A 22,819-nucleotide genomic window follows, 5' to 3' on the forward strand; every position below is an offset into this window, starting at 1 on the left:
CATTTTAATAGGTGGTTTGAATATGGAAAAACTTCACTACTGCAGAGTGAGGCTGGCATGTTCAACATTCTCCTTCACCATTAGCCCACCAGCAATGCTGAGGAAGGCGTGGATGCTATTCTTGATTTACAGGAGGCACCAAAGGCCACCTTGTCCATCCTAGCCCAGCCCCTGCAATCATAAAGTTACTGAAGCTTATACAAGTGCCGAGCCCATCTCCATGTGTTTGTATCCAAGTGCTGGAGACTCTTGCTGAGCATTATACCTACCTGAATAAGGCTGATGACAAGAAACTAGGGGACTGTGTAAACTAACAAAGAGGAAACCCTGCGCAGTGGTTGGCCGCAGTTGTGTAGTACCTGAGGACTAGTGCAAAGAATCTCAGGACAAGGGTGCCCCTGAAGACTACTTCAAATGCAAGAAATGAGCAAATAAAGAATTTTGTTTGGGGGCAGAAGAAGCAAAGAGTCACTGACAAAAAGACAGTTTTGGTAGTTGTGAGGGGCCGAGAGGGTGGGAATGGTTGTGGGGTCTGGGGTCCTCAAATCTCACGCTGTGTGTTCCATGGAACTTGTCCTCATTGCTCCACTGTTTCTTTTGTTCCAAACTAAAGAGTATGTGGTGCCTCACACTCTCTGTGGGGTAGACATGAGCAGATAGGGAACAAAACAGCAGTTTTTCCAGGCGTGCTGGTATGCAGCAGGGCAGCCAGTCCATGGAGTTAAAAACTGCGTCAGATTGGTTGCTTCCCTTCCTCCAACTCAGCTTGTTAGAGGCAGTGAAGCAGCTCATGCTACTGCATCAACAGTGTCTTGGGTGTGGGCCTGGTGGAGACTTCTAAGTCCCTGTGGTGCAAGAGCAGAGGGCGGAAGGGGTCCTACTAGGAGAAACCTGACGGCACCAGCCCCTCTTTTGAGGTGAGCGATTTTCTTTTTTTAAATTAAAAGCATGAGGGGAAATATTTTTGCATTGGGATTTGCAGAGAACATGTTGATGTGGTCTCTGGGAGGTCATAGGTTAAATGAAGTGTCCCTGTGGGGCCCGGGAGCAGACAGGGAACGTACTGGGGGTACAGCCTGCAGTGATCCTGCTCCAGTACCGTAGATTCAGCAAATGGAAATGCAGTCTGCCCGGTGGGTTTGCCATTCTGATGAACGAGGGATACGTTTGTAATTTGAGCATGTCCTTTGTGATGTTTGGGACATTTACACAAAAGTTGTCTTATCTGAATTCAAGGTTAACTGGAGTGTTATATTTGGCAAACTCTTCTCCTCCTGGCCTTCTGTAATTTCTTGTATATGTTTGTAGGAAAGATTTTTAAAATGGTAAAATCCTAAGTTTCATATCAATATAAAATGAGCACATGCCCAAGATTGTTTTACTTATCATGACTGGTTCTGATATATGCACAGACTTCTATAGGTGGGCAGTTAAGAAACACTGAATTGAATTTGTTAATAGATGTAGATCTAGATATAGTCTCAGGGCAACAGTCAATTGCATTCTACTGGGTAAAATTAGCTTGTATTTCTGTGGACAAGAATCATTTTCATTACTTTTTGTTTTTTACAACTTGCAATAGTTGTAAAATCAAAGACAATGAAAGTCACAGAAAGCCCGAAAACATGTATTAGAACATGCAGGAGTCATTTCTCCTATTTCAAATCTTTTACAATTTCCCTGATAGTGTCATGCTCTTTCCTGTCTTGGGGCTTTAAAATTTTTTTTATTAGTACATGATTACCATATATAGTGATTACACTCATCGTGGGGAATTTGTGCATGTGCACAATACATCTTAATTCTTTTTTTTCTTTTTAAAAGACCCCTCATCCCTTCTAGCCTTCCCTGATCCTTCCGACTCTTGGTTCCCTTTCCATTTGCAAAATCTCTATTTTCATCATTTTCCAATTCAACTTTTTCTAGCCTCTTTCTGTTTCTCCCTCCATCTTTTGTTCCTCCATCCATTTTGAAAAAAGATCACCCTATTTCCTATTTATGTATTTTGTTTTCTATCTCCATATGTATATTTTATGTATATAGTGAGAAATATTCACACATAAATATAGCATGAATGAAATCATGCTATATTAAGTTTGTGTGTCTGAGTTATTTCACTTAATATTATGGTCTGTAGTTGGCTACTCTACCCCTTTGGTTGTCTTATTCATCTTTGACATTTTATCTCAAATATCACTATTTCTGAGAGGTTCTTCCTGCCCAGCAGGTTGGACAAAGACCACCACTGTGGGGTCCATGTTGTCCTGTGACTGTGACTTCCTCTTCATGGACAGTCATTAATCTCTAGTTGGTTAAATGATAGCAGGGCTTTAGGTGCCACTGGTGGGACCCACGTGGCCGTGACCAGCAGCTACAATAAACACTGAAAAGGCAGTGGTGAGGTGTAGGAGGGGCTTTGCTTTGGTTTTTGTCTCCCCTCTCAACCCACAGGATACAGCTTGAGTAAAGGGAGTGAGTAGGGGTGGAGAACGCCATGGTGTCCGCACACCTGGCCCTCTGGGCCTAACCCTGGGGCCTGCTGCTGCCCACGGTCTGTTCCAAAGGCCGAGCACACAGCCCAGCCCTAACCCTTTCCTGCCGAGTGGTCCTCTAGGTCTTCTATTCTATTCCGTGCCATTCCTCTGGGCTTTCACCTTGCCAGGTGACAGGTTATGTGGTGAACTCATGAGTCCTTATGCTATGCATGCACAGTGAGAGACAATATCGCAAATAGGGTATGGGGCTTGAAAGTCTATGCCCTGAGTATGAGGCATTCTCTGTTATTAAATTATGTATGTCCTTGTGAAGGTTACTTAACCATTCTGTGCTTCAAGTTATGGGTTAACAGTGCTAAACTGTAGGGTTATTATAGGTCTAAAAGAGACAGTTTGTAAAGAGGTTAGCTCTTGGTCTTGGAGCTACCAGGGTAATGCCCTGGCGGGCTACTCCTTCATGGAAGCACTGTCCATTTTAACTGATAACATTAGTAGGCACCTGTTTTGGTGATAATAGTCTGGCAGGTCAGATACTTGGAGGTGCTTGAATGACAGATGGCATTTTGTTGGCATATTAGTGGGTGCTCTGCAGACTCTGAGGGGAACAGAGCGCTGGGTGACTAGCTTACTTCTCTGGTTTTAAGAAGGCAAGACTTGCTCAGAACCTGAAACTGAGGCTAAGACAATAACAGCAATGTTGTATTCAAGAGCTTTGCTTTAAATAATCCTTCTCCTTAATAGCTTTGCCCCTGGCGTGTGACAGGTGTTTACATTATTAAGTAAAAGCGTTTAAACAGCGACCTCCTTGGTATAAGGGTGAAGGAGATTAAAATCCAAGCAGTGCTCTAGCCATTTAAATCAATGAGACTTGTCAGATCTGTAACACATGAGCTACTTAGAGGGTGCAGGCACCTATTGTTTGTGAGAATCAGCTAATATCTCAGTATGTGCATTATCTCAAAGTCTGGCCAGGCCTTAGGATGCTCATTAAGGGCTGGTCTGCCCATGGCCTCTTTCTCTGAGGAAGCAGCGTTAATTAATAGTTGGCTAAAGGTGCACTAAGTAGTTATGCTATTAGAGAAGAGTTGAGCTTGAGTTGACTCCTGTTTAGAGAAGAACATTTTGAGGACCCGAGGGCTCTGTCCTTTAGCTACTCTGAGGTGGGGGTGAGGTCATTGCCACCCTTTATTAGGGATGGCAAGCCAGGCTGCTTGACTGTGCCCGTGTCTGTCCTTTTTAAAGCCGGTCCCAGTCTTTAGCCAATTGGCGACCTCTTGTCTACTAGCAGCATTGAAGAACCGAGTTTCTGAGCCTTACGCCTCTCTCCCTCTCCTTGTCTCCCTTTCCCCTCTTCTTCTTTAAAGCTTCATGCTCACACCACACACCAGAAACTTCTGTCTCTTAAGAGTTCAACTAGAGCCTCCACACTGTATTTCAGTAGAGGGGAAGCCTCCCTGTAAGAGGTTGCAGCTGGACTTTAAAGTTCCGACTCTCACTCCTCAAGACTTCCCCAGAAGTCTCTAGCTGGTTTCGGCAGCCCCTTTTGTTTCATTACTAATGCTGTACAGACCTCCATGTCCCTTGCTTGCTAGTTCTAAAGAGGATGCTTGAGCCTTCTTTTCTAAACCCTTGGATTCACAGCTGAGTCAGGCTGGCTATGCAAGGAGCTGCACGCCACTCTTCTGTCCCACATGGTCCCACATGTTGGGTAGCCTGATTCCTCCGCTGTGCTTGCAGCTACAGGCCCTGGGCCAGAGACGCTTCTGCAACCCCCAGGGATCTGGCTGTGCGGTGGGTGAGCTCTTTCTGTCTGAACCCCTGAAGACTCCTTTCCTGGGTGACTGACTGCTTCAGCAGAATACTCTTCTATTCATGGTAGTGGGTAAGACCAGAGCCTCAGTATCCATAGAATTTCTGGTCTAAATCTTTCAGTAAGGCTTTGGCAGTGAAACAGAGACCCCTGGCCACTCAGTGTTGGACAAGCAGTATGGGCATCGTCTGGAAATTGTCAGAAGCAAGCGTGAACCTGGCCCTGCTGAAGCAGAGCGTGCACTTCCTGAACTCCTCAGAGCTGTGCATACAGTAGCCCAGCCCAAGAAGCAAGGAGCCAGCACAGAGGCAGTCGTTTTTTTCTACACTGCCTTGCCCCACCAGGGAAACCACTGGGCCCAGCCTAGCTGGGGCGGGGCAGGGCTCAGCGGAGGTCCTATGATGTTGCCATTGGGTTTACCATTTATAGGGGCTTTGCAGGGTTTTCTAGAGCATGGCAGAGTGGCTGGGAACTCAGGCATTTGTGCGGCTTGAATTTCTGAAATGGTGGAAAAGAGGAAGTCCGTGAAGGATCTTTCCATGGAAGCAAAGCCATAACCAGACCATGTCATGAGTTGTAGCACAAGTTAATGTCGATGTCCGCTCCCGGCCGGCAGGAAGGACACACGACAAAGTCTGGTAGTGGACAACCTTTTCTTTTTATTTTCCTTTTCCGTACAGCCTGCCCTGGGTTTTCCCAGCTGAAGCCTCCTCTGGTCCGCTCCCCGCGGCTCTTTTTGTGCTTTAGTCTGCCCCAAAGCCTCTACCGGTCCGCTCTCCGCGGCTCTTTTTGGGCTTTTACTTTTGGGCTTTTACCTGGCTTCTTCTTCCGCCCAGGGGTGGCACCGGTATATATACGGGTACAGTGTCCAATCATGTTAAAGTAAGCAAGGCAAGCTGATTGGCTAACATCATCAGTTGCCAGGCAGACTATATTGTTGAGCGGGTTGTTTACGCGGTAAGCAGGAAACTAACATATTCGATGGGAGGGGTAATCTACCTCAGGCTTTGCTCTTTACCACAGGCCGCACGTCCGCCGCGCAAGGCGAGCTATCACAGACGCGGCTCCCAACATCTCCCCCTATTTTATTTTTTATGAACGTGTGTATTGTAGCCCTTCCTGGACTGGGTGTAGAGGCTTATGTCCTATGTGTAGGCCCACCGTAGGTCCTTGGCTTAGACCCTGGTTGGCCATGCCATGGTCTGCCAAGGCCCTGAGGCCCTCGTCCTTTTTTTAGGGCCAGGCACAAACTGGACGGAACCTGGATGTACACAAGCTTGCACTCATTTCCTCTCCGTAAAGAAATCCCCTCGGAGAGAAATTTAGACCTGGGCAGCATCTAACAGTCCAGCGGCTTACGTGCAGGATGGGGTAGGGCCTGGCTTAGGTCGAGTCGTGCTGGGGAGGCACGCTCTTACCCGTCATTGACTCACCTACCCTGCTGTGTATTGTCACCTTATGGAGGAGAATGAGGGATGCCCGCCATATCTAGACTCGGTCGTGGGCCGATTGAGCAAGCCATGTATATGTCTGAGGATCTTTTTGTCTATTTTGGGCTATCGCTATTTCTATTCATCTTATTGGTTGGTCTGTGATGGATCTCCGGTAGGGCAGGTCTGATCTTCAGTCGAGGGCTTTGTTGCCCGTGTCAGTCTCTCCGGTATCCACAGTGGTTCTCGTCCCGGTTCCTGTGGGAAAACACAAACCGCGCCTCGGTTCCAGCTGACCACTGGATCCGGGCCCATCCATTGTCCTGTCAGGACATCTTTCCACTTCACCCACCCTTTATGGTTGGGGGAAGGGTTGCAGTGCTCTACAGCTGGAGAGCGATTATCATTATTTAAATTTAAAAAATTGTGTGTGAATAGTGCCATGGATAATCGTGCCTTTGGGGCCAGGCCTTGGCCTACTCCCCCTTTTTGTTTTTTATTTTTTATTTTTATCTTTTTTTTTTTTATTTTTATTGGTACCAGGGATCGAACTGGCGATTGCCTGCTTACAAGGCAGGCGCTTATGCCGCTAAGCTAAATCCCCAGCCCCCATTTCCTCGACCGGCGTTTTTCTCAGCCTGCTCGGCAGAGAACTCTGTGTACCAGGCTCGCCAATCTAGGTAACTGCCCGAGGGCAGACACGCCTTTGCCAGCTGAATCCAGTCCGCGGGGGTGAGGGGCCCAGAAGACAGGTTCTCCAGCATGGCAATGGTGTAAGGAGCAGTCGGCCCAAAGGTTGTAACTGTATTTTTAAGTTTTCTAATCTGCTTTATCTCAAAAGGCTCCCATACATTGCGTCCCTGGCCCATAGCTACTTGTACAGGAAATATCCCGTAGGGGCCACTATCTATCCCAGGTGGATGTACCTCATGAGACAAGCGTCCCCCCTGCCAAAGCCGCCTGTAAAAATACCGACCCGCCGGCGGCGGAGCATAAGACAGCGGCCGTGATTGGGCGGAAAATGGGGGCCCGTGCATCACTTCCTGTTCTGGCGAAAGGGGAGAGAGCTCCCAGGCGGCCGCCTCGTGGCGAGGAATCGCCTCCGGAAACGGCCCCCAAGGTGGGGCGGAAGGCTTCGCCTCCCTCTCGCGCCGGGGAGCGCTCAGGAGCTCTCTACTCCTCCGCAGACCAGGTTGAGCAGAGCGCAATTCGCGGGGCAACGCTGGAAAAGAACCCTGCGACTCCTTATTGAGCGATTTAGGCTCCTGACAGCTGGTCTCTTTGGCCTCCTTGCCATTTAACTTTCTCTCGTCCTCGGAGTCAGACGACTCCGAGGCTAGAGCCCCGTCCTCCTCCTTAGCATCCTTGTTCCCCTTGACGGACCCCTCTCGGGAGCTCCCTGACTGGGCCTGCTCAGATACCCTGCGTACTTTTGTAAGCTCTTGAGAGCTTTCTCCACAACCACCCTCGCTCTTAATGTTGCTACCTAACATGTTTCCCATCTTTTAATATGTTACTCACCGCGTGAGGCCCAAGGAATCCGCCACTTACGCGTGAGCCTGAGGGGAGTCTAAAAGCCCTGTAGGTGTGCGCCACCCAGAGCCCAGGCTTATCCCCAACTCACCTGTCTCGCAGCTCTGTACTGGAGCGTTGTCCACTTCCACGTCTCGGGGGTGATCAGTCCCCGTACGGGCCACCAAATGTCGATGTCCGCTCCCGGCCGGCAGGAAGGACACACGACAAAGTCTGGTAGTGGACAACCTTTTCTTTTTATTTTCCTTTTCCGTACAGCCTGCCCTGGGTTTTCCCAGCTGAAGCCTCCTCTGGTCCGCTCCCCGCGGCTCTTTTTGTGCTTTAGTCTGCCCCAAAGCCTCTACCGGTCCGCTCTCCGCGGCTCTTTTTGGGCTTTTACTTTTGGGCTTTTACCTGGCTTCTTCTTCCGCCCAGGGGTGGCACCGGTATATATACGGGTACAGTGTCCAATCATGTTAAAGTAAGCAAGACAAGCTGATTGGCTAACATCATCAGTTGCCAGGCAGACTATATTGTTGAGCGGGTTGTTTACGCGGTAAGCAAGAAACTAACATATTCGATGGGAGGGGTAATCTACCTCAGGCTTTGCTCTTTACCACAGGCCGCACGTCCGCCGCGCAAGGCGAGCTATCACAAACGCGGCTCCCAACAAGTTAACTTGCTAATACCCAAAGTCAAGGCCAGCATCTCTGCCATTCTTCTGCCTGGAAGCTGCAGACCTCTCAGGGCCCAGAACAAGATCAGCACTCAAGAGGCAGCCTCTGAGGGAGAAAAGTCCTTAAAACATGAGAGAGGCCTCCTGGACAGTGCAACCCTCACCTGGGCCAATCAATTCTGCCCCAAGTCCACCCACTGAGAGCATCTAGTGGGTACTTGCCTGCTTAGTCTCCATGGCACCTCTGCAGCCTTAGGCACATGCTGTCCTAGACACTTAAGGGGAGCAGGTATTTATGCATTGATGTCAGAGATCGCTCTCTGTCTGCCCCATTCGTTAGCTCCATGAAAAGAGAGGCAAGGTTTTTACCTTCTCCAACCCTTAGCTCCTCTGTTGTAAAACTGATTATTAGAATGGTTCCAAGTAGGAAGGATAAGTACATGACAGAAAGAGGTGGGACAAATATTGAGAAAGCAGACAGAGCAAGGATAACTATGTCAGAATATCAGAAAACCAATAAATAACGGCCATCTTGTCTCCCAGCACCTCAGGCATGCAGAAATCCAAGAGGCAGGTCCTGGCCCCAGTCCAGCCTCATTTGCACTGCAGTTTTGCCCAGTTTCGTGGGCTTGGGACACTTTGACACTTCCTCTAAAAATCTTGTACAGTCAAAAGCATTCTCTCCCGATCGGTGAGCCAGTCAGGAGCTCTGCTGGGCCATGACTCCTGCCAGTCCCCAGCTACAGACTCTTGCAGGATCCCAGGATCTTGAGTGACCCAGTGCCTGCCCCTGTTACAGCGGTGAGCTCTTCTCACTAGCCCACCGCCACCCTGTGCCAATCTTTCAGGTGTGCTGTAAATGCCAACTTAGTACTCACTGAGTGATGCTCACTCTGTATCACTCAGACTTCAAGTCCTCTTTCTAGGAGGAGAGAACTCTGTATGAGAAGGTGAAGGCTTCCTGAACTCACCTAGGGGAAAGAGAGTGAGAAAGGAGATGAAAAAGGCTCCCGTCCTGTTGCCAGAGGTCTGGGTCTGAATTCTAGATCTGTCCTAGAATTACCAGGGTCCAGAAGGAGTGACCTAAGACTCTGAGGCACTTTGGATTACAAAAGATTGAGTTCTGGGGCTCAAAGTTAGTAAGGAAGACAGATGGGTGCAGGAGACCTGAGACACCATTAGGGTTGGAAGAAAACTTGATGGTTTGATCTTGGTGATCAACATTACCAGGAAGGAGAAATACAGCGAAACAGTTACTGCTAGGTGGGGCTTTGAAATGTGCTCAGGGAATCACACTCGTTTAGCCCCACTCTGGCTCTGACCTCTCCATTCCTAGCCTGTCCTGCTGTGTCCACAGCCTGCACACACAGTGAGCACCAGCTCGGTCACAGAGAGGGTTTGCAGGAGCCACCAACAAGTTTGTGAAGAGGAGGTGCCTCCTGAGGACTACACTCTTGCAGCCCCATTCCCGAGGCTTAAATAGCACGCTGCTTGCACTGACGAATGCTTTTGGGTGGGGGCATCTGTGAACTCGTGAATATGGCATGCTCACTTGAATTTTTATTATGGAAGCTAAGAGCTGAAAGCAAAACTTGAAAAAAAAATGTCACCTCCCTCTGTTTTATCTTGAGGAGAAGATAAAAATAGGGAGAGGTGTTTTAATTTGGCAGTTATCTGGGCGCCGTCAGCCAGCCTGCTTTCCTGGCTGGCACAGCTCCTGCTTTGGGGGCTGCCTCTCTTTGATCTTATATTCCCTCTGTGTGCAGGTACCCCTTTGTGCCCATCTGAAGTGTGTGTAACAAATCATCTTAATTACTCTAGGTCTGCTTCCTTCACTGGCTCTCATTTTCTGGAATTCCTGCAATGGTTACCAAATAAACCTGTGGGGGCTCCAGCCTTCAGAACAGCATGGAGGCACCTGCAGCAGCCAGAGGAATTTCAAAGTTAGTTAAAAACCACAGGAGGAGAGAGGGGATTGAATATGGGCTCCCTCCAGTTTGCAGTCTGGAGACCTAGTGCTGACTACGCTCCAGTTCCATGTGCCTGGCTGCACCCTTTCCCTTGCAGAAAAGGGAATAATTAATACTGTGGCTCCACGGTGTGGGACATGCATGGCTTTTGGAGCAGGGCCCCCAGTCTGGGAGGAACAGTGCAATGTTTTGGAGCTCAGGCAGCAGAGAGGGGAGATACAGATGGTGCTGTGTGTTGAGTGGCTGGAGCTCCCAGGATGACCCATAGGGACGGACGCCAAACCCAGGGTTTCGGGCCAGACTGGGCCTTCAAAGCGGCTTCATGTTAGGAATGTCAGGACACAGGGGGTGGGTTTTCTGCGGCTTTTCTGATGCTTGGACTCAGGCAGAGAGGTGCTGAGACAGCCAGGCTGTGATGCTATGCGTGGGGTAGTCCAAGGGGAAGTAATTAGGAGCAAGGAGCTGAAGCTGCGGAAAAGAAAACCTAGGCGCACTGCGGCATCAAAACCTTCCTGACAGCCATGGCTATTAGCCCGTGGCTTTGCCTCCTAAGGGAATTTGTGAAAGACCATTACCTGAGGCATTTAGGGAGCCTGGGTTAAGACCCAGAAGGGGGCTGTGGAGAGCTGCATCCTCTCTTCCTAACTCTGCACCTACAGGAGCCAGGGGCCCCCAGACAGGGCTTTCGGGTTAATTGCCTGGACCTCCAGGCCTCTCTCCCAGTGCTGTTAGAAGGCCCGATTAACGCAGGGTTTTTCAGCCTGATGATTCCACTATGCAGTGATTTCTGCTGCTGTGTAGAAAAGGTGCAGTGTGTATATCTATGTTTATAAATACCCAGCAGCACTTGCTAAGATGCTCAGGCATTCGGAGGGGCCGTTGGGTCAAAGAACAGAGTTTCTGGAAATGGAATGTTCACTGTCTTGGTTGATAGACGATTTGCAAACCATTTTTGAGGGAATCTTGTTTGAGGTGGGGAACTTGTGTCATCTAGCATATGCCTTTTTGAAAGCATGGTAATAAATCAGGTTTGGATGTGACCAGTTGAAAACATCACCCTGCTACCTCCCCTTGGTTATCCTGGGGTCCTATGGGACCTTGGGCCTAACTCAAGTAACCAGAAAGTGCCTACTAACCAGAAAGGAGCTAGTGGTAGGTCCTCAGGTCACCGGGAGGTGTGACCTGGGAGGGGACTGTGGCTATCCCAGCAATCTCTCTCTGCTTGGTGGGTGTGTGCTGCATTGCCAACCTGTACCATGAGGTGGTACAGTCAAGGGATAATCCTTGACAAAACCGTATTATCATGTTTGAACTTTGAAACCTTCAAACCACAGCGAAGTAACCTTTCCTCTTTACAAAGTTAATTGCTTCAGATGTTTGGTCATAGTTATGCAAAGTTGACCACTTCACTGTTAATTATGGATTCCTGGTTAGAATATTTGGAAGTGGGGTCTGTGAATGAGGAGGTTTAAAAATCTCCCCTGCTATTGCTGTTGTGCATCTGTAGTTGGGAATTATTAGATTACTTTACTTGTAAGACTTCTGTTATTTTTGATAATTATCAGTTCTCTAATTTTTGAGCTAGATCAGCTGTCTACTCTTTAGCCAGCATAAAGAAGGATTACTTGAGTAAAGGTCAAGTTACAATCTTAGATCTCAGCTAACACTGTACTTTTGTGGTCTCTATAACCTTAAACAAAGTTTTATTTTCTGATTCAAAAGATTCCTTCTCCTAATTCTTTCTACAAATGCATACTGAGCATCAGCTATGTGTCAGAGACCTTGTATAGGGCCTGGAGAAAAATACAATGGTCAGCAATATGAGGAGCCTGCTCTTAAGGAGTATGTAGTCTAGAATCAGGTCCAGATCAATGCTAATCTCTAACTTGTTTGAATCTCTTTCCTAAATTTTCAACGGAATTCTTCTTGCTATTCATTTCTACTTCAACCCTATTGAAATCCCAAATATTTGTGTATTGTATCCCAAAAATGAGACCCCAAGATGTTGTCCAAAAAACAGGGCAAGATGTCTTTTAAAAGAAAAAGGAGTGCTTTATTTAAGCTGGCACCAGCGACACAGTGCAGTTGGAGTTTGCAAAGCTGTGTAACTGGGTTAAAATTTTGGCAGACTTTTATAGGAGAAAACCACAAAACCAGTGATGGGAGGGGGGACAAAAATGAGGAAGACCTTTGTTCCCCCTTGCTTGAGGACAGAGAATTTACGGGAAATTTCACAGTTGGTGTTCAGCCATTTCTTTCTTTACAAGAATTTACAGCCTTTGGTCTACTAATTCCAGGAACAACTATCTTTCACAAAGAGGGGACAAAAGTTGAGACGAATATAGGTAACTCAAGGTTGATTCTAGGAACAATTGTCCCTCTCAAAAGGAACAAAGGTTAATACAGCAAACAGGTTACCAGGGTGATGGCACATACAGAACAGTATGGCGGTGATTTTTAGTTACAGTACAACATTGTGTACAGTCATCCAAGTATTTTCTAGTCTTCCTCACAATCCAAAAAGTTACATTTATAATTCTATTGAGATGTTATTGGAATCACAGCAAGTTAATTCCAATCCACCACCTCCAATGCAATCCACAGCGAGAGTAAAGACACCAGGACATATTCCAAGTTAAGGGAAGCCAATTTACTAAGTCCAATCTCCATGAGATGTGTGGACAGAGGCCCTGATCTTAGGTCTCTCCTAGAATTTATCATCCTGTGAAGAAGGGGTGGCTTGAGGATGTGACAGTGAGGATGGTGGGAACTATGTGAGTAACTTGGCTATCTAGGTAGGGAGAAAAGCATCTCTGCAAAATACAGAGATAAGGATATGCAGAAGGATCAATTTGCATAATTCAATTAAGGTAGCAACTGAATTGTTTTAGGAGGCTATTGCTTGGTTTCTGATATGTAACCTTTTGTGCCCTGGGGAGTCATAGCCTTTTTGCCTTGAGGCTCATACCCAATTGACAGTCCTAGAGCTGACTGGCTCTGCCATCCTATGGGGCTCATATCTTTTATAGAGAGCACTATGTGAGGAAATAGGAGACTGTCTGATGGCTTTAGAGATTACATACCAGTACCTCAGCTAGCTTTATTTGCAATGCTTAGAGCCAATTGAAGAGAGAAAGAAATACCATAGTCAGCTCTGCATTTATCGGTATAAGGAAATCAGTCTCCCTGTAATCAAAGTTGCAGCAATTGTTCTGCATTCAAGGGGAGTCACTTAAGTTGTCTCCCACACAACCCAAGGCATCGAAGTCTAGTTTTCTACTTGGTGTTTAGGACTGTTTCAGTATCAACTCCAGTTCATACATTGAGATTCTAACCTGTAATGTGATAGTATTTGGAGGTGAGGCTTTGGGAGGAATTAGGTGGTGAGGGTAGAGCTCTAAGGCATGAGATTAATTAGTACCCTTAGAAGAAGGCCAGAGAGCTAGCATGGCCTCTTTTTCCATTTGAAGATATGAGAAGTTTGCAGTCAGCAACCAGGAAGTCCTTGCCACCCAAGCAGGCTGGCACCGTGATCCCAGACTTTCAGCTGCAGAACTGTTAAAATGAATTTCTTTTGCATGTGGTCTTTTTTGGGTATCTTTCATCTCTAGAGAAACACTATATCAGAAAGTGTGACTACTGTGGAGTACCATATCTAAAATGTATTATGGCATCTCCAGAGCAGATGGGATTAGTATTCTTTTATAACTTAGAAGGTCAAGGTTCTAACCATTTAGATGCACATGCTTTGTTCTATGCATTTAAAAGCAAGTCCCACCTTCTGCTCTGTGAATCTTTGTTGTTGCTATCATCATTCATTTAGTTTCCAGTTAAACACTGAGCTGTGTTCTCCGTTCTTCTGTTTTTGTGTGTAGAACTTCATCAAAAGCAACACTCCTAGCGCATATTTCCCGTCACTCCCCTTTTTTTGTCTATGGGAGAAGAGAGAAGAGGGGAGACTGCTTTCCTGTGAGTGAGTTTGGGTGCATATTAAACTGAACATACTAAACTTAGTTCTTTTCTATTTTCTCTTTTTTGCTTAATGGTCTGCAGTGAGCATTCAGTTTCTCCATGTCAGGTTCCTATGCAAGGCTGTGTCTCTCATAGGGCAGGTCTATCTAACTTAGGAATTGGCAAGCTTGGTTAACAGACCTAGAGCCATATAATAAAGCTGGCATTTTTATCCCCCTCTACTTGGTTCCTGGGTCATTCTCTCAACTGAATCAACTAGGGTGGGGCATTAATTCTTCTCAAACTCCCATAGTAATTATGTCAGTCAGCTTGCAACACTATAATGCAATACTTGAGGCATTTAACTTACAAAGTTATTCTGTAGGCTCATTATTCTGTAGGTTCTAGTTCAAGATAACATGGCTTGTTGGCTTTGGGCCTGTTTTGAGGCCAGCACACCATGGTGGGAGCACTCTCACTGCGTAGGTAGAAGGCCAAGCAGAAGAGGGAAAAGGCTGGGTCCCACTGTCTCTTTTGAGGGCAGGGCTCCAAAGAGCTAGTTTACCACTGGTTCCTATCTCCCACAGGTTCTAAACCTCCTGTGGTGTCCCTGGTACCAAGCCTTTAACACCTGGACATTTGCAGGACACTTGTGCAAGGCAGCAGTAACCATATCCCAATTCCTCTTTAGCAGTTACTTCTTCCCACATAGAATCAGTTTGACTCCATGCATGAGACTCACAACCAGTTCTTTCTGACTTCAATAATTAGTATGGGGATAAATATGTAACTCAGTGAGATCCAATGACTGGAAGGGAAGTTTCTGTCATAGTGCAGCTATTGATTTTATTTACCAAACAAAAAAGAAGTTTTAGCAGTTAGAACTGTTGCTGCCATCCTGTTAATACATGAAGATTAGAGTTACAGAAAAATACTCAGGAAACACTGGGTGAGTTCAGTAGGATTCATCCAGGCTGGGAGCTAATTCTGCCTTTAGACTTTTCAACTTGAGTAAAACAATAAATTTCTTTTTTTGCCTAGGTGAGTTTGGGTTAGTTTTCTGCTATTTTACTTTCAATGGTAAACACATCACTCTTCATATTATTTTCACATTGTTAGTTTTAATTAATTTTAGATGCTCATAAATGACTGCTGTAACTCACTTTAGAGCTCAGGAGTAAACGATGACTTAAGAAAATATTAATTCTTTGCCAGAAGAGTAGATGATGAGGTTGAGATATTGTTTTAGATACCTTTCATTTCTTCTTTTTATATGCGTTTGTTAGTTTTGGCAACTGTTACGGTTTGTGCTTGGAAGTCCCCTCAAAGCCTCATGTGGTCATGGGGAGTGAGCGTTTAAATGTGGTTGTATCTAGCATTTGTGATTGGTTCATTGTACAGCACTGGGATTGGCAGTGTGAATGTTGCACTCACCCAGGGTTGGGTAGCTGGCATACCATATAAGGGAGGGAAAGTTGCTTGCTCCTCCTCTTTTTCCCTTATACTCTTGTTGCTTGTGGTCACCATGAACTGTTGCCTCTTAGCCATGCCACCCTTCCTTGAAGCCAGCTGAGCATGGACTGAGACTTTCACAAACTGTAAGCTGAATAAACTTTTCCTTCCTTCATTTTGGGCATCAAGTATTTTGTCTCAACAATGAGAAAAAAGTAACCAACACAGAATTTGGTACCAGTGGAGTGGGGTCATTACTATGACTATACCTGACCAAGTGGTCCAAGAGCCTTTGGAAATGGCTTATGGGAAGAGCTTCGAAGGTTCAGAGATGTTGCCTGAAAGAGTGGTGATGGAATACCTTAGGCTGCTCTGTATGGGAGATTCTGGCCAGAGCTCAAAAGACTAGAAGGCAGACAGAAATCCGGCCAGTAAAGATCAAGCTTGAGAGGCATCTTCTGGGAAGAAAGACTGCACTGGTTTCTGGACTCCAGACAATGGGTTGGCAGAAAGTTTGTCTGTATTTTGTTCATGTCCAGAGACTTTGGCTAAGACTTAGATTAAGGATGGCAGACTAATTAATCTGGCAAAAGAAATTTCAAGGCAGTCAAATGTTGAGGCAGTGGTATGGCCATCGTTGGGGAGCTTTCAGCCAGATTTATGTTGCAAATCAAGAGCAAAGAGCCCAGAAGGATGATTTAAAACATTGCAAGTTTTTCTCTTTAGAATACCAGTGCAAAAAAAAAAAAAACATTGAAAGTTTGGACAGGAAAAAACTCCAGCTTGTGGACTATAAATATATAGCTGAGAAGGAAGGAGAATAGAAAAGATGGCCTGGGGTTACCACAGGAAGTGGTGGGTCTCTACCCTTGCAGCCTCAAAAGTGCAGAAGTGAAAGACTTTACTCCCTAGGAGAAAGTCACAGAGTGCCATGTTCTAGAACAGCAGTGGAGGCCACACAAGGTTCCAAAATGGTAGCAGCTGCACCAGATTTCAGAATGGCAGCAGCATAGAGAATCTTTCCCTCACAATCAAGTTCAGAGAGTTCAGTGATCCAGGTCCTCAACCCCTACAGCCAAGAGAGAGGAAAGCTTGGCTACTGCTCCAGCTGGCAGCATCCACATGGTGTTGGTTTTAGGTGCATGCATAATGCATGACTTCTGAAGTTTAAAGGGCTTCCATCCCAATTTTAGAAGGCCTGGGAAGCCAAGCAGTGTGCCCCTGAGAGGGAAAGTGTGAAGTTGTGACTGTGAAGCCAGAGGTTCAACGGAGAACCCTTAAGCTTGGAAAAACCAGGGGTGTGGATTGTCTAAGTAATCCTACAAGGATGGAGCAAAGCCAGTCCAAGAGAGAAGCCTTGGAAGCTACAACCACCAGAAGTACAATAGGGATGGAGTCACTCAAGCCTTTTGGAGCTCACAACCAGATTGCTTTAGATGCTGAACATGCAACTACAGGACTTCATATTTGCCCTGCTGGATTTTGGACTTTCTTTGGTCCCATTCCTTTGTATCCTTCTGTTTATACCTTTTGGAATGGTAATGTTTATCTTGTGCCATTGACTGCTGGAAGTCTTTAACTTTTTATTTGTACAGGGGCTTACAGCCAAGAGTTTGCCTTAGATTTCAGAGGAGACTTGGGACTTGGGCTTTTCAGCAATGCTGAAACTGTTAGGACTTTGGCAATTCTTGGATATAGACTAAATGTATTTTGCATAAAGGGTGTGCATGGGTCTTTGGAGGCCAGGGGTGGAATGTTGTGGTTTGTGTTTGGGTGTCTCCCCAAAGCCTCATGCAGTCCTGGAGGTGGCTGAATCTAGCATTTGTGATTGGTTTGTTGTCTAGCACTGGGATTGGCAGTGTGAGTGCTGCACTTGCCTGGGGGCTAACATACAATGTAAGGGAGGGAAAGTGACTTGCTCGCTTGTGGCCACTATGAATGGCTGCTCCTTAGACATGTCACCTTGCCTTGGAGCCAGCTGCATATGGTTTGAGAGCTCCATGAACTGTAAGCTAAACAAACCTTTCCTTCCTTCATTTTGGGTGTTACTTATTTTGTCTCAGCCATGAGGGAAAAGGAACCAATCTAGCAACAAATCTGATACGATACTTGGTCCTGGTAAGCTTTAATAAAAACATTCAAAATGTGACTGGTTCATTTTTTCCTACCAATTAACTAGAGAAGAGCAAATCTTGTTCTTTAAATATATATGATGATCATAAATATCCCCAAGGAAATAATAAATCCTGTAGAGAGATTTGCTTCAGTTACATACCAAGATAGAGTAACTGGAAAATTTTTATGAGGAATTTGTTTTTTGAGAGGGTCTCCATGCATAGTACAGGTTGGTCTTAAACCCTCTGTGTCATACAGGTTGGCCTAGAACTCATGACAATCCTCCTTTCTTCGCCTCCTGAGTGCTGGGATTACAGGCATGCACCACCATGCCTGGCATTATTTTCATTTTTAAAAGGACATCGATCTTAAAATAGAGATCCCCACTTACAAGTTTACCAGGTAATCTAACTAATGGAAATGGGCAGAGTGGAGGGCAAACCAAAGCTACAGCTGATTGTTGAGATGTGGGCCCAGTAATTTCAGGCCTCGCCATTTCCCTAGAAATCTGCATTTTCATATCATATCTTCTTGGTAAATGTTGGCTTACATTAAATGAAGAAGTTGGCAAAACCAAAACTATCTTGTAGGTCAAATGTGCTGGAGTGTTGAGTTTGGCTCCTACAGCTCCAGGTTTGTGCCCTTTCTTTGGGAGACTAGGGAAGCACTCAGGCTGGCTCCTCTTAGTCATTAGGAGGCAAAATAATGCTTACATAAATGATGAGTTTCAGTGGCGGGCTGGAGAGGAGCTGGACAAAGTAGTTGTCAAGGTAACATCTTGCTGATCAGAAAGGGACAGCAGTTGGGTTTTATGTAGACGCAGTGGGAGAATGAGACATAATCTTTCTCCATCGTCTTTCTGTTGGAGGTCAGTGAGGAAATGGGTGTGGACATGGTGCTGCTGCTGGAGATTAGCAGGAAGCAATTTTTTTCCTGTTTCGAGAGACCTCACCGAGACCTGATCAACTAGCAACACATGGAAGTCACACGGTTAAATCTTCCAATTTGCTAGTAGCAAATCAATGCACTCTGATAGCTGCTGCCCTAAGCTAGCATCCACGGAGCTGTGCACAAGCTATTTGATATCTGCACTTTAGTGAAGGCAAGTTAAGGCATTTTCTTAAAGCAGGAAGAGATCATACTAGATAATGAGAGAAGATAGGTGAGATTTTGTGAAAAAAAGGTTGGTTATTTTCAATTGTATCTTAGTTGAATTTATTTAGACATAATTGGAAATACATGTTTTGTTCTGTGTTTATATCAAGCAATTAATAGGACAGGCCTTTATTTCATGTAATTGGAGTTGAGCTTTAGTTTTTATTATGAAAACATGACATTGTTCTAGGGCCTGTCGAATGTCGGCAGTGTCAACCCTTGAAAGGTCTATTACACAGCTTGGTATAGTAGCATGATGAGATGGAAACTTTAGACCACTAAGAGGCAGATACTTGCCTGAGGAGTTTGACTTTCACTTTGATCCTTACCAATATCCTCGTGTTGGTTATACTGCCTTGACCTGTTGCCTGAAAGTGAGCTTCCTGATTCTGTAAAGAATTCTGGGCCTTACAGCTGGCTTTACCTTGGAATGGGAGCAAATAGTAAGATGCTCATGACACAGTCAAACCTTTTTTTTTTTTTCCATTCAATCTTTCTGGGACACCATTTCACAGAGAGATACCTCACTTCTTTGATAACTGTAGAATCCTGGGCATTTGGAAGGCTTCAAATAGCGGTTGTTGTTTATGTTATAACCCATTTATGTTATGGTACTGCATCAATATCTTAGCAACCCATTTTTGCTTTCACAGTGTTTTTTTGAAGTACAAGTTCCATCATGGGAAATCAAAATGCAGAAATATAAGTGGATTTAAAATTTCAATAGTCATTACCGAAGTTCCCTAAAATGAGGTTATAACGATTTCTACACCCACCAACAATTCATGAAACTGCAATGTTTCCCTTTGCTTTACTACATATTATACGATTTCTAATCTTTCTCAGTCTGATACAGGAAAAAAATAGTGTTTCATTGTTCCAACTTGGTTTTCTTTCCTGTTGGGAGGCTTTGAACATCTTTTCATATGTTTTAAAGACAGTTGTATTTATTTTTTGGTGAAATCTTTCTTCATATACTTTCCTTCAAAAAATTGTTGGCATTTTTTTGGATTGACTTTAAATAAACTCTTTACATACTAAACAATTTAGACTTCTGTCCCATGAAGGTTGGTTTAAATAAAAATCAATGATCGGCTTGCACTCAGAATATTCACAGTGCCATCCTGGGCAGCAGGTGTAGCTGGTGCACCTAAGGTCAGGTCCCACGACTCTTAGGCACTGGGGCAGCCTGGCCACTCCTGCAGGCCTGTGGAAATCTGTGAAGGAAGATGCAGCTTTAGGGTCTGGCGAGATGATTAGATTAGGGTCTCGCGAGATGCTTAGATTAGGGTCTCGCGAGATGATTAGATTAGGGTCTCACGAGACGCTTAGATTAGGGTCTCGCGAGATGATTAGATTAGGGTCTCGAGAGATGCTTAGATTAGGGTCTCGCGAGATGCTTAGATTAGGGTCTCGCGAGATGATTAGATTAGGCGCTCAGTGGGATGTGCTGCAGACACAGGTGGTGGCCGAAAGTGGCTGGGTGAATGCGTGGAGCTGGAAACTCCGTGCTGGGTCTCGGGTGGGATTTGGAGAATGCTGTGTCAAGCAGGGCGTTTACAGGTTCATCTGAGTTTCAGCTGCAGGGCAGCCATTTTTGTTTCCCTGTTTCTTGCTCTGCCTGGAGAGCTAGAGAGCAGCCCGTCCAGTGGCTTTGCTCTGCCGCCAGCATCTCCAGGCTGGTTCCTGGCTCCCACTTGGGAAAAGGCTTGATCAAGCCACATGCTTGTGGGGATAAGAGGTGGATTTCTTGTCAATACTCCATGTGGTCCCCATACAGTATTTGGGCCGCAAGCTGGTCTATAGGTCTCCATTAAAGCTAATGGTAAAAGCACCACCAGAATTAACCTAATTTTCCCCCTTTGGTATTTTTAAAAAGCAACACTTAAAATCCTTGAAATTTACTTCACTAACAACAAAAGCTGTGGCCTCATTAATTTCTTCCTGGTGATGATTCTTTCTTCTCAAATAGGCCACTTTTCACACTGGAAATCAGCGTAGATCCTCGAATAGCCTGGTGTTTTTCACATGTTGATTCCAGCAAATTGCTGTTTGCATGATGCCTTGGTGGGGACTTACTTAAGAACGAGATTTGTTACTGTATTTACTGACATTTTCACATGACATTTTGAGCTGCCAGAATAATTGTAATATTTACCAGAAAAAAAGAAATCAAAGTAACAAAAGGTCCCTAAAATTATTCATATCTCAGCATTATAAGCCTTAATTTCCTGCCTGAAGCATGGTGAATTGCTCATTTTTAAGTCATCTCTAGCTACTGAGAGTTTATGGTGATGTATATAGATGGCGTGTAGATTGCAAAAATCAATGAATATCACAGATTGTCAAAATAGCAGGTGTGATTGTAGAATAATGAGATCAGCTAAAAGCAGCAGCTCTCAGAATCAAAATAGTAAGAGCAAAATGGGGACTAGAGAGAGGGAAATAAATGGTTTAAATCTTGTGGGCAGGAAACAGAAGAACCAGTGTCTGTGCACTGTGTGTGAGCTTTGTGCTTCTCTTTCCTTCCCTGAAGCCAGGTCATCACTAGGCTTTGAGAGAGCAGAGGACGGTGAGCTGGCCTTTGTTCGGTCCCTGGCTATTCCCACACTGCAAGAGCCACATGATAGATGTTTGTTTATTAATTAAAAAAATTTTTTTTGGTCTTTTTTTAAGAGAGTTTCCCTATTCAAGGCTGGACTTGAACTCACTTTGTAGCCCAGGGAGACCTCAAATTGATGCTGATCCTCTCAAGTGCTGGAATTATAGGCATGTGCCACCATGCCTGGTGATGACAGACATTTAGGTGTTTCATTCTTTTTTTTTTTTTTTCTTTGAGACAGGGTCATCTTGAACTCATTATGTAGCCCAGTTTGGCCTTGAACTTCTGGTGATTCTCCTGCCTTAGCCTCCCGAGTGCTGGAATTACTATGCTTAGTTGGTACTGTCATTCTTGAAGGAAGCCAAATGTCTAGGTTAGCCAGCCTAGAGCAGAGTGGAGAGTCTGTATAATAGGAATAACCCTAAATGTTTACTTGATCAAAAAGTTTTCCTGCCGGAAATTGCTATAATTAGAGCTCCTCAGGGCTCATCAAGTTAAAGATGCTTTTAACAGGTGAAGTGCTCTTTGCACTCGGAGGGATAATGCATTGATAAGAAGGTAAAAGGATGAGTTGTTATCTCTTTTCCTTTACCTGCTTACATAAACTCACATGCATTTGTTGGTTTCCAAGTCTTTGCTGATTTATGAAAGACCTTCTTGGACTGGATAAAGGCCATTTTCCAAGGTTTATAGCAAATACCGTTTCTTCTTATGACCTTCTTGAGCCTTGAGCAGGATATATCCATGTTTATACGTTGTTTGTAATTAGCATAAATTTCCTTTTTCTACTGAGAACTGGACGTATCTTACCAACATACCTACAGAAGCATAAAAGAGAGCTTGGAGTAAAATCCATCACCTAATCTTGTACATTTGTAAGAGGAGGGCCATAAATTTCATTCTAAGTTTTGGCAGCTAAAGCTAAAATGGAAATGCAGTGAATGGTGAGATTTTGGTGTACAATAAGATAGACAAAGAAGCTGTTCTGAGAAAGTACTTCCCAAGCCAGAGATCTCACAGGAACTGTTTCATGGTGTTCTTAGAATACTAGCACTTGTGCACTTATAATCCCAGCACTTGGGAGGCTGAGGCAAGAGGATTCCTGTGAGTATGAGGTCAGCCTGGGCTACAAAGTAAGTTCAAGTCCAGCCTGAACTGAATAGGGAAACCCTCTATCTGTCTGTCTGTCTGTCTGTCTCTTTTTCTCTCTCTTTCACACACACACACACAAACACAAACACACACACACACATTATAATATGAGCACTTGTGGTGTATCAAAAATTGCCATTAACATTCCTCCCCTCATTCCATGCAGCGGCTTTTAAATGTCAGTCAGTATAGGCATGTGATGGGATGTCCCGAAGCAGCTGAGTACATGCAGTTTGATTGAGGCATGTAAACCAGGTGGTACATCATGTTGTTTCAGTTTTTTACAGATTAAAAAAGTCTACATGGTGCTTCTGTGTAAACAAAGAATAAATTTGAAGACATCTAAAGCAAGAGATGGGCTGTTTTTCTTTCAGGACCTCCTTACATTATTTATAGTATGTTTGATAAGGTGTGTATGGCTGAGAGTTCAAGGTTGCATTTTTCTCCCCAGTGAGAACCAACAGTGCAGATATCCTGCAGCCAGCTGAAGACAGATCCG

At 45.1% G+C, this 22,819-nt stretch overlaps 1 long non-coding RNA gene across 1 annotated transcript in view; it reads left to right on the top strand.

Moving 5' to 3' along the window:
* The first annotated feature begins 747 nt into the window (after positions 1 to 747).
* The window catches only part of LOC134474090 (uncharacterized), a 43,033-nt gene continuing 20,961 nt past the window's right edge, over positions 748 to 22,819 (top strand). Inside the window, exon 1 of the long non-coding RNA XR_010044693.1 lies at positions 748 to 917. This is a non-coding gene — a long non-coding RNA (uncharacterized LOC134474090). The remainder of the gene's footprint in view (positions 918 to 22,819) is intronic.

This window comes from Cavia porcellus, unplaced genomic scaffold, assembly GCF_034190915.1.
Source record: "Cavia porcellus strain 051 isolate PalLab524CR breed Dunkin Hartley unplaced genomic scaffold, mCavPor4.1 scaffold_30, whole genome shotgun sequence".
NCBI classification, from domain to species: domain Eukaryota; kingdom Metazoa; phylum Chordata; class Mammalia; order Rodentia; family Caviidae; genus Cavia; species Cavia porcellus.